Source organism: Desmodus rotundus, chromosome 9 (assembly GCF_022682495.2).
Source record: "Desmodus rotundus isolate HL8 chromosome 9, HLdesRot8A.1, whole genome shotgun sequence".
Classification (NCBI taxonomy): domain Eukaryota; kingdom Metazoa; phylum Chordata; class Mammalia; order Chiroptera; family Phyllostomidae; genus Desmodus; species Desmodus rotundus.
This window is the reverse complement of record NC_071395.1, coordinates 58,375,473-58,387,358: the sequence shown is the minus strand read 5'-3', so window position 1 is coordinate 58,387,358 and position 11,886 is coordinate 58,375,473. Positions and strand designations below refer to the sequence as shown.

At 56.7% G+C, this 11,886-nt stretch overlaps 1 long non-coding RNA gene across 2 annotated transcripts; it reads left to right on the top strand.

Moving 5' to 3' along the window:
* Positions 1-22: 22 nt before the first annotated feature.
* Positions 23-11,348, top strand: LOC123479745 (uncharacterized). 2 transcript variants are annotated; one of them, XR_008427589.1, is made up of 3 exons: positions 23-476; positions 2,570-2,706; positions 9,581-11,348. It is a non-coding gene; the product is annotated as an uncharacterized lncRNA (long non-coding RNA). The 2 variants fall into 2 exon arrangements; XR_006655470.2 differs by having other exon boundaries at positions 23-768.
* Positions 11,349-11,886: the final 538 nt, after the last annotated feature.

Sequence of the window (11,886 nt, the reverse complement as noted above, 5' to 3'; positions counted from 1 at the left end):
GCCTGCGCACCACTCTGGGATGAAGTCCATTTACGCCTGCGTTGCGGGTCTAGCGGGAAGGCGGTTTGTGGAACCTACGAACATTCCAGTATTTTTGCGGATACTGGAACTGAGGCTCGAGCAGATACTGGGGTTCCGGAGCTGCAGCGCCAGGGTGCCGGACCCCCTCCCCGGCCACCAGCTCCCCGCGGAGAGGATACCATCTCTCCGGTATTGTGGAAACCGTTGCCACGTGCAGGCCGCCACCGAGGGAAGGGAGTTTCTGGGGCGCTAGCTCCCTGGAGACACCTGCTGCGACCCACGTAGCACAGAGCTTGCTGGAGGAGCTGTTGCGGGGGAGCTGGCCACAGATCAAATAAAAAGGTGTCAGTAGTAGGAGCCTAGTGGGGAACAGTGGTGCCCCCAAGGAGGTCCAGGTGACAAGAAGAGGGAGCCCCCCTGCTCCGGGAATCCTCTTTGAGCTGCTCAGAAGGGAGGTGAGGACCATCGCGGCCCTCTCTGCGTTCTCCAGGCTCTGGGCCTGGCTGTGGGCCCCTACTTGGGACTTTACTCTGGCATCCCGCCGGCCTTAGTATCCCCCTTCTGCTACCTGGGCACCTCCTTCTCTCCATCCTCGTGCCGCTGCGAGGGGTCCCCCCAAACAAGAGGCTTTAGGGAGATTGCTGGGGAACTCTTCAGCCTCCATACCCTGCATGTTGTGGAGGGTGCAAAGCAGAACTGTCACTTGGACCCTGGCCCAGTGGCCTGCCTGGCAGAGGAAGGCCTGAGGTGTGTTCCTGGCCTGGTGGGGATGGGGGTGGTGGAGATGTCTTTCCTGCCCCCTCTCTGCCCACCTTGCTCACCTGCCTCCCTTGGGCAGGGCCTGCTCATTGGGCTGGGGCTCCAGAACTCACCAGCTTCTAGGGGCTGCCCATCCTCCCAGTCAGCCCTCCTGTCACAAACACTAGCTCCTCTCCAGAGACGATGAGGACCCTCTGCCCTGGGAGCCAGACCCTTTGGCTCTGTTCACCAGCCCCAGACTCTACCACACCTAGCCACCTATGTGTGATCTGGATCTCAGCTCTGACCCCCAATACCAACGCCGTAAACACTCCAAGGTTGCTCATGCAGAGTCTCAGGGGTCTGTCCCTCCAGGGATGGGCACAGGAGCTCCAGGTGGTGCTGGCTCCCAGTCCTGGAGAACTGGCCCATGACCAGTCTGCAGGGGCTCATGTGTCTTTAGAAGCATCCTTTAATTTTTTTTTTTAATTGTGAAGAGTATAGACAGGAAAGAGCATGTGAAAGATACACAGCTTAAAAAGAGAACAAGATGGCTTCCTGTGTACCTTCTGGCAGGTTAAGGAATTTACCTTCTTCAGGCCATGCAGGTATGGGGACCTCAGCTGTGACCGTAGCAGAAGATCTGTCAGGGAGCCAAGAAGTGCTAAGCTGTTACCTGGGGAAACTGAGGCCCTGGTTACCTTGGGAGCCAGGACCTCCCAGGCTGGTAGGATAGACACCCTGGGGATTCAGTGAGTGGGGTACCTGCCCAGCTTTGGCCAGGAAGGGGCAAGGTGAGCTGGCTAAAGGGCCACCAGCATGGGTTCCTCCACAGTCAGGCGGAAGCCCCCAGCGCCCAGATCCTCACTCTAGTCTGACCGTGTTGGGGAAGGGGGCTGGGTTGAGCTCCTCCACTCTGGGGGTCCTTAGGCCAAGGTTAAGGGATAGGGATAGGTTAAGGTCAACATATAGGGATGCTGAATAGTAGTCTCCCAAGGAAGATGGCTGCATGGATGAAAGGACAGCCGGAGCACAGGGGCAGGAGCGGAATCCAGATGCCCCCGCAGCACTGGGGCCTTGGCAAGTAGTCTGCCTGCGCCCAGTGAGGCCCCTGCTGCTGGCCCCACTCTTCACAGTGATTAGGGTTTGGTCTCTGGGGAGAGAATGTCAATGGGGAAGGAGGAGCTGGTTTTGTCATTAAGGCTGTGTGTATCCTAACCCTCAGCTCATCTCAGCTGGAGGGTTCTGAGCCTTTGGTCCCTTTGCCTGTTTCCTAGTCCATGGATGTACAACGGGGGGGGGACCCAGAATAACCCCACAAAACCAGAATTATCTTGTGGAGGGTGATCCCCTTGTAGAACAGGCTCCCCCTGCTAGGTGAGTGTTCTAAGGAACCCATCTGTATCAGTGAACCAGCTGGCGCGGGTGATTTATGAGCATACCTGCCCACATGGTCCTGAGTGTTAAGCAGTGTTTGACCAAAAATGGCACAACCCCCATGCCTCACCCTCTCTTTTCATCCAATCTTGCCCCGAGTGACTCTTGTTGTTTCCTGAGTTGAAAAAAGTCCTCAAAGGGAAACGTTTTTGCTGATGTGGAAGAGGTGAAACAAAAAACGGCAGAAGCACTAAAAGGCATCAAAATCGATGAGTTCAAAAAGTGTTTTGAGTATTTTGAAAAAAATGTCTCAATAGGTGTATTGCATCAAATGGAGAGTACTTTGAAGGTGACAGAGGCTTAAACATGTAAGGATAAATATACAACTTTTAACTAATAAATTCTGGGTTTTTTGTGTCCCCCCTCGTATTAGGGTTCTCCAGGAAAACAGACCAATAGGGTGTATGGAGACATGAGACAATGTTGATCATGGGAATTGGCTCCTGTGGTTACAGGGCTGAGAAGTCCCACGACCAGACATTTGCATGCGGGAGACACGAGAGGGGACAGGTAAGGCAGTCCCAGTCAGGAGGTGGGCTCTGAAGTCTGAGGGCAGGCAAGACAGACGTCCCTGAGACGAATGTCTGGAGAGCGAATTTGCCTGTCCTCTACCATTTTGTTCTGTGTGGACCTTCAGCTGGTTGGATGAGGCCCACCTGCTTTGGTGAAGGCCACCTTCTTCCCTCAGGCCACCTAGTCAAATGTTAATCTCATCTGGGGCACCCGCATAGACATCTGGAAATGATGCTTTACCCACCTGGCCGTCCATCAGCCCAGCCAAGGTAACACATAAGCTAACCATGTCAGCAGTGCTGGGCGAGGCCTGTGAATCTGCATTTATAACAGGTTCCCTTTGATTCGGATGCTGCTAGCCCAGGGAACCCTTGGTGACATGGGGTGGGGATGGACAGCCAGCTAGCCTCTTCTGGCCCCAAGGCCCTAGGATTGGGGGTGGGGGGGCTCTGCTGGCAAATGTCTGCCCATGCATATGGTGTCTTTGTGGGTTGGGATGCAAGCCCTGGTGCGCTTTGAGGAGTCTGCACTTGGGAGAGAAGGGCAGAGTGAGCTCTAGGAGGAGACCCTGAGCACCCCTACTCCCTTCTGCACCTAAGCCTGGCTCTGTCTCACCCAGCCCTGAGATGGAGGGCATACTGCACTGTGGAGAGAGGTCATGTTCTGGGCCCTTGTCACTTCCCTCCTTCCCAGGTCTGTGGGCATCCATTGCTTGGGGTCCATACCTCCAGCCTTACTCTCTACAAGCCCAGATCCCAAGAGAGACCAGTCCTTGATCCTGTTCTACTAGGGATAGAAGGCCTGTCCTAGAGTCTTAGGACCCACCCCTTCCACCTCCCACAGAAGAGGAAATCGAGGCCTGAGGACAGGACAGGCTGCCCTGGTATCCAGTGAGGGCCCTGGGATCGCCATGGTGAGGGGGCAGCTGGGGCCGGCCTGGCCTCTTCGGGTTTTCCTTTTTCACTCTGAGGCATAATTGCACACATCTTCAGTGAGCTTTGGAAATAGTACATCTGTGTAAGCCCCAGTAAAACCCATGCCCCAGCAAAGACAAAACACCTCCACCCGTAGACCTTCGTGGTGCCATGCTGTCGCTATACGACATGGCTGGACACTTGGGCAGGCATAAACAAGCTGCAGGGCATCCAGGCTGGCTCCATGCGACACGATTTCACAGCTGGGACACCTTGAGTGCAGTGGCTGGCACGTGGGGCCAGGCTGTGGGTCTCTTCTTCCTGGGCCAGAGACAACAATTTTCCCAGCTTCCATGTTGGCAACTCCTGCACAGGGCTCTGCTTCTGCTGCTCAACATGGAAGGTGGCTGGGGTTCAGGGAGCGGGGGAGCACAGGGCAATACCCCTTCATGTCCCTTAATTACCTTGTCAGGGGTGGATGGTTTCAACCCTCCCCTGGGCCCCGTCTGTCCTCTGCCCTCTGCTCTCTTCACCTGCAGTAAAGCCATTAGCCCTGGAGCCTGCCCTCTTTTGGGGCCCTGGGGAAGGGAAGAGTAGCCTGTTCCATCTCTTCGCAGGCCAGATATGTTCTTAGGAAGATCGAGAAATCCCTCTCTCAAATACTGCAAAACAACCAAGTGGACCCTCAGCTGCAGTTTGTCTGGCCACCTGAAGGGCCTGTGTCTGAGCCCAGAGCTCCCCGGGAATTTTGCTGTGTGCTGCCGCAAAAGAGGACAGGGTTGAGGGAGTGGAGCTGCTCCATCCCAAGGCCTACTGTAGTAGGAGCTCTCCAGGAATGGGGCTGGGGGTGCAGCTAGGTCGGTGGGGGCCAGCACAGAGCAGGGAGCAGCTCCACATGTGGGGAAGACAGTGTGGGTGAGCTACCATTGCTGGACTTTCAACACTAGGCCTGGCATCAGGTGAGGCTTGTTCAAGGTGAACCAGAACTCAGATTCCACCATTTCTTGTGTGGGAAAAAGTCACATGGGAGAGATGTATTGATGAGGACTGCTGGGGTGGCTTCCTTTTGTCTTTGGAGAATGCCTGGGTGTGCCCTGTTTGGTGAAAGGGTTGTGTAGGCAAAGGGGCAGGGTTCTCTGGATGAGGGCCCACACAGGGATGTGGTGAGGGCATGCTGGGGGCAGCAATTCCAGTGAAGTTGGGAACTTGATAGGCGGGAGGAGCCCCAGTGACCTGCGGGCTTGCCCTGGTGGTTCCTGAAGTGTGGCCAGGGAGGGCCTGGAAGACATGTGGCTTGCTAGAGAAAGTTGACCAGGGTGTGGAGCTGTGGCACACAGCAAGATGGGGGTGGGGAGAGAGGAAGGGGCTGGGCCCCCATGGGTGAGGGGGTGACTCAGAATGTGAGGGGTATGGCCATAGGCTCCACCTGGGCAGAGCTGTCTTCTTGGGACCCACCCCCAGGTAGGAGGGGGCTGGAGTCTGTCCCTTTCTTTGGGCCTCTTCCTCTTTCAAGCCCAGACAGAAGACAGACAGAGCAGGACTCTCCCTGGGCTGGGAGGTATTGAACACACATGGGGTTATGAAAACACCAGGAGAGGGAACAGTTGGTCCCCGTTCTGGATTCTGTGACCTGGTGACAAGTTCTGCAAACCTCAGTGGCTTAAAACAACAGACCTTATGTATGCTACCTCATGGATTCTGCAGGGTTAGGGCCTGAGGCTTCAGAGCAATGTGTGCTGGCCTGAGGTCTCGCATGAGGTGCATCTAAACAGCAGCACAGCAGTGCCTGGCTCTCTACCACAGGCCTTGCAGTGGGTAAAGCTGTGTCTCCCAAAAGTCCTGTCTGCCCGGACTGTGATGTTATGTGGAAATGGGGTCCTTGCTGATGTAATCAAGGTAAGGATGGAGATGAAATGACCCTGGATTAGGTCAGCCCTCAACCCAATGACATATCTTTTTTTTTAATTTTTTAATTTATTGATTTGAGAGAGAAAATCTTTTTTAAAAGTTTTTCATATTTATTTTTAGAGAGAGGGGAAGGGAAGGAGAAAGAGAGGGAGAGAAAAATCAATGTGTGGTTGCTTCTCGCACAACTCCTACTGGGGACCTGGCCCACAACCTAGGCATGTGCCCTGACTGGAAATCGAACTGGTGACCCTTTGGTTTGCAGGCCAGCACTCAATTCACTGAGCCACACCATCCAGGGCTCATTCATTGATTCTTGTATGTGCCCTGACCAGGCATCAAACCCACAACCTTGGTGTACTGGGATGATGCTTTAACCAACTGAGCTACCCTGCCAAGGCTAATGACATGTCTGTAGAGAGAAAAGAAGGGGAGATTAGAGACACAGATATGGAGAGATGGCCATGTGATGACTGTGGTAGAGATGGGGTGATGCGGCCACAAGCTTAGAGATATTTGGGGTACCAGCAGCTGGAAGGGGCAGGAAGGACCCTCCCTTGGAGCCTTCAGAGGGAGGGCAGCCCTGAAACACCTTTCCAACATGTGGCCCCCAGACCTGGGAGAGAGTACACACCTGTTGTTTCAAGCCCTCATGTCGGTAGCCCTTTGCTATGGCTGCCCTGGGATCTCACATAGGCTTCTGCACTCACTTGGCTGGTGCCTGGGCTGAAAGGTTGACCCCCAACCCACCATAACCTTCTCTCTCCTCTGTGCCTGCCTGGGTGTTGTCTGCACTCAGTGGCCTCAGGGAAGTCGATGGCTTGTAAGTGGGCCCTGGGCATGTCCCTGGCTCTGACCATCACCCTTCACAGCCATACACCCCTACAGCCCCAGCAGGACTAGGGGAAGGCCTGAGGCAGCTGGTGCTAATACTGGAGGATACTCATCATGCCACTTCCTTCACTCATTGCCTCTGTGGGTCCCCAAAGCCCTGTGTCTGGAGGAAGCCAGGTGTGGAGAAGGTTGACCCTGCAGTGGCAGTTGCTACAAAGCTGACCTGGGAAAAGACGGCAGCTGTGGGGCAGGGCTCCTGGGCTGCCACCATTCCCCAGTGGCCCAAGCCAGATGCAACTGTCCTCAGAAGCAGGAGTTAGGACATGGACTCTCAAGGATCCATGTGAGTCTTGCTTACTGTCTGTGGCACCAGGCCCAGTCACCTGGACAACATGCAGATCGGAGTCCAGGCCATGGAGTCAGGCACCCTGCTGTTCCTGGAACCTAGCAAGTAGTCCTGTTAGAAGCCCCTTGGGTACCACCCCTGTTCTCCCCAGTGAGAAGCCCCCTCTCCAGTGTGCCCACAGACCTCTGCTGACAGGTCCCTCTCTTTCCAGTTGGCAGATACAAGCACACCAGCCCCTAGCTTCTAAGCTCTGCCCCTCCAGGTGAGCTCCCTCCCTTGTCAGGCCTGTCAACCCCCGGTGCCCCCCATCTAAAACAGCCCTCCTGGCCCTCTCTGCCCTTCGCCTGCTTCCTCTATTCCACAGGACACACGATGAAGTCCTTTGTTTCATTGTGTCTGTCTATCTCCTGCCGCCCAGCAGGGCCTTGGCAGTGGACCACAATCACTCACTATGCCCTGTGGGTGATTCCAGGGCAGATGACTGGATGGAGAGCTGGGTGAGTCTCAGGGGGCAGCCAGCAGGCCCAGTCACGGGTCACGCAGACTGGATGGGCAGCCTCAGGCCCTTGGGGGCCTCTGGGCTGTGACATAGCCAGTAAAGCCAGGCAGGCTTGCTGTTGCCATATGAGGCACCACTGCCCGTCCGAAGGAGACTGGGGTGGAGGTGGTCAGGTGGGGGCGCTCCTGTCCAGGCCACAGCCACCAGGCTGGGAGCCATTGTACTTTAACAGAAACCCACCTCCTGCCCAACCCCACTCTGCCATCACACCCTCCACCTAACTGGAGCTCTTCAGAGCTTCGAGGTTGATTAAAAAGCCTGGTGAAGGATCGTGGTGTCCTGGTATCTGCCGCCAGTGCTTGCCTGCACGCACCCTGACCCAAGTCCCAGAAGAGGCCTCTTGCCTGTCCCTCCTCCTGGGCAAGGGGTCCTCTGTGCCAGGTGCTGTAGGCCACCTCCAGCTCTGGACTCTTTACTAGGGTAAGTCATTCAGAGCTCACTGTCTCCACCAGAGGCAGGCAGGGCAGGTACCATCTCAACTCCAGACCCCACACCTCCACCTGCCTGCCCATCTGGGTACCCAAACTTGGGGAGCCCTTTTTTAGGGGGAGTCTCCAGCCTCTCCCTCCCCCTTGCAGGTTGTCACCTCCAGCACCCCTGTTAGGACTGTTTGTGAGGGGTGGGCAGGGTGCCTGGTAACCCAGGTGCATTCAAGGCAGGCGGCAGGGAGAGGGTAGGCGGTATGCAGCCTACCATCTGAGAAGCCAGGGCATTGTGGTCTTTCAGCCAAACCTTCAAAGGCCTCCTGTTCAGGGCCTGGCCACAGAGAGGGACACTCAGCCAGAGGGGCCGAGTGCATGACAAAAAGGAACCTGTTCTGAGGCTCAAGGGGACAAGGGGAGAGGGAGCTGGACTCAGGGCCAGAGCCCAAGCAGGTGGCCAGGTTGCTGAGGAGGCTGGGGCAGCCAGCACTTGAGTTGCTTCTGTTCTGGAAAGTATCCCTCCTTAACTAGGCTAATGAAAAATCTAAAAAGAACACACCCAACGGTGAAATAGACAAGCTGGATACCACCGTGTGCTGGGGGCTTGTTGGGTGGAGTGTTGGCTATGTTACTGCCTGCCCAGTGTGCTAGGTACGAGCTGTGGGGGGAGCCCAAGGAGTCCTCTGGTTCTGTTCCAGGGCCTAGGAGTGTCCTCATGCCCCTCAACCCAGGGGCCTGCTTGGGGACCCCAGGCCGTCACAGGAGGGAACACAGGAAGTTGATGTGCCCCTCTCTAGCCGAGGAAGCATATCAGAGTGATGGTGGCCTGTCACATACCACATGTCAGCCTAGCTGGGATGCAGACCCTGGATCCTGTGGGACTAGGCTGGCTTAGCTTACTGTTGAGTATAAGCTCAGGGAAAGGGTTAGACCCAGGGTCAGGAGCATATCTCTTCTCCCTGCCTATGGCACGACAGGTCCTGTGACAGAGAGGCAGAGGGCTTGTCTGAGCCACCTGTAAGTGTGTCTCAGCCTGAGGCCTCCCACCTGCACGGTGTGTGACCCCACCTGTAGCATGCCCCCTTGTATTGTCTCCATCTGCTGCATCCCCACCTTTCCTGTAGGCTCCCCATCTGTGTCATCTCACCCTGTATTGTTCCAGCCTATATGGTTCCTGCATGGTGTGTCCCCACCTGCATTGTCCATCCCCATTATGTCTTCTCTGCCTGCATTGTCCTCACCTGCAATGTATTCACCTGCATCGTTCTCATCTGCATTATCCCCACCTACAGTGCTCCCACCTCTGTTGTTCCCACCTGTGTGGTCTCCACCTGCAGAGTTACCACCTGCAGTTTTCTCACCTGAGTCCCTACCATATTTGTTACTGTCATAGCTCTTTGGGGGCTAGGCTGTGCCCTTGCTGCTTGGAGAGGAGGTTGTCCCCAGGTAGGTTGAGCTGTTTCCAGGTAGGGGCCACATTGCCCTCCTTGTCTGAGCAGGTAAATGGTGGGCTTGAGCCCCACTGGCTTCCCTACATTAGTTCCTGAGGTTCTGGCTCAGATCTGGATACTGAAAGCACACGTGGGAAGAAGCACATGTACTCTGCAGGACTCCTTCCAAATAGCCTTGCCCTGGGCTCCCGGCCTTGCCTCTCGGGGATCTGGGAGCTGGTGGGCTGGGCTGTGCCAGGTGAGGTAGGGAGATGAACCTGGTGCACAGTGGGCAACAGGGGGACTTGAGGGGCTGCTGGGGTTCTGCACAGGCCTGCCTGCCTCTCCACCACGGCCCTTGCCAAGCAAGAGGCATACAGGGGGGGAAGTCCCTTTCTCCCCATTGCTGTGTGCCTGTGCCTGGAATTCCATCGTTCACCCTCTTGCATTCCTGTTTTCAGTTCTTCAGGTGGCCGCTGGGGTGCAGAGGGGCGTGTGCAGAGAGTCCTGACTTCTGCCAGAACTTGGAGCTCATTGAGGGAGGTGACAGGAGCTGTGGTTGGATGCAGAGCACCCCCAGGAAGCAGGCAAGGGCTCTGGTGAGCTTTCTGAGCTCCCTTTGGAGGGCCCTCTGCCACAGAAGCCTCACCTCTCCCTAGAAGCCCTCTGGATTGACTGCAGTACCACCTCCAACCCACACCAGCACCTGGCCAGCAGGATTCTGGCTGATGCCAGTCCAGTGAGCCTGCCAGCCGCTGGCCTCAGACTGGGCTGCAGGAAGGAGATCAGCCTCCTACTTCAGAGGGAGTGATGGTCCCCTCAGAATTGGGCCTCCGTGGGTGGGAGAGGGTGCTGTCCCTCCCAGCCAGCCATGTTTGGGTGGACGAGTCCTGGTCCTCACACCATAAACACCAATTTGCAGGGCCCAAGTGCCAAATGACTGTTTACTGTAGGCTCCAAGGACTCAAATTAAAAAAAGAGAGAGAGGGAGAGACATGAGCAAGGAGCCAGCCTAGAGCTAAATATCAATTAGCACCTTCTGACTGGCTACTGTCTCAACTGCCAGGCTGGGAGGTGGCGACTCCCAGGCTGGGGCCCTCCCCAGGGCTTCCCTGGTGCCCTGGGCACCCTGCCTGGGCCTCAAAAGTATAGGAGGCCTAAGGGGGCCGGACAGAGGGCGTTGGAGCCAGAGACATAGCGCTCCATGCTCATCTCCTTCTGGAAGCCCTTCCAGGTGACCCAGTAGGTGGCAAAGGGGCCATTGCCCAACTTTCCAGGACCAAGGTCACTGAGCGGAGTGAAGGGTGGGAGTGTCATTTGTGAGCTGCTCCCCGTTGCCCCAGTTTTTGGGGTGACAGGGAGGTAGTAAATGGGGATGGCCTCACATGCATGAACTCATACCCTGGAGAACAGCCTCATCCAGTAGGCTTCAGTTTACCTGTCTTCCATACCTATGAACAGGAGGGCTGGCAGGCAGCGCCCCCAACCAGGGAAGGGGAGGGGTGCCATCCTGTTCCCCTGAGAGATTTGGGTGTCTCCCTGGGAGGTGGTGTGCTATCCAGACTGAGGCTGGACTCCTGGCTTCATGGAGAGGGTGGGGTTCCCACCAGGAAATGGGTGGCAGAGAGCAGGGATGTGGGGCCTGGGCCAGGAAGTCCACTGTAGGGGAGAGCTGAGGGAGTGCAGCCACCTCAGGCCATTAGGCCAGACCTCAGGAGAGGCTGTGCCCCCAGACTAGAGCCCAGGGCCAGGCTGTGTCCCCCAGACCTCAGGGCAGGGCCATGTCCCCCAGACCAGACAGACCCCAGAGCAGGGGCAAAGTTTAGTCCAGTGGGGTCTTGACATCCACCCATCCAACCAGGCTCTCCTTGGATAATGGGGGGCAGGGGCCTTCAACATTTGGGTGGGGACTGAGGTAGGGTCCTTAGTCCTCTGCCTGCTGCCCCTGGTTCCCAGCCCTGGGGAGGAGGAGGGGGTTGCTCAGAGAGTCCCTGAAGGGAAGAAACCAAGGTTCCAGGACCAAGACAGTGGAGGCCAGAGGAGGGCCTCACCACACCCCTGTGGGACTTCAAAGCTGCTGCTTGGGGAGTGTGAGATTTGCAGGGGTGGGGCCAGAGGGGGCCTGGAGCTGGGTAGGGGCCAACCACCTCCGGGGCCTTTAATATGGTTATTCCTTCCCTGTCTCAACTACCTGTGAACAGGTCCATTTCCTCCCTCCCAGGGCGGGCAGCACCCGCTATAAACTCCCTGGAGAAGCAGTTACAGAGGCCACCAGGCTGCTGGCTCCCACCCTTTGTGTGGGGGTTAAGGAGCAGGCTGGGGGCTGGGCGGGGGTTCATGGGGACTTGTAGGTAGATCTTGGCATGTGAGAGGGTAGCCAGCTGGGCTCCACTGGTGGCTCCACATGAACATCCAACATCAACAAAAGGCAGGAGAAGAGAGGCCCTTGGGGAGACACCCCCTCATCCCTTTTCTTCTTGCACTGGAGGGAAACTGAGACCCAAGAGGGGTGGGGCTTTCTCCAGGCCAGCAGACAGTTGAGGGTTTCCTGTCCTTTACTCACACAGGCACTTCTCCAGGCCCTCAGGGCCTGTCCTGTGGCCCCAAGGCCTGGGTGCCCCATCCTGGCCCTTTTCTGGTCGGTTCTGCCTCTGCACCCTGGAGCCACACTGGAGGGGACGGGGGCATGCCTTCTAGATCAGCACTATCCTGGTGCCTCACCTCGTGGACAGCTGAAGCCATCTCCACATGGGTCCTGCTCCCCAGC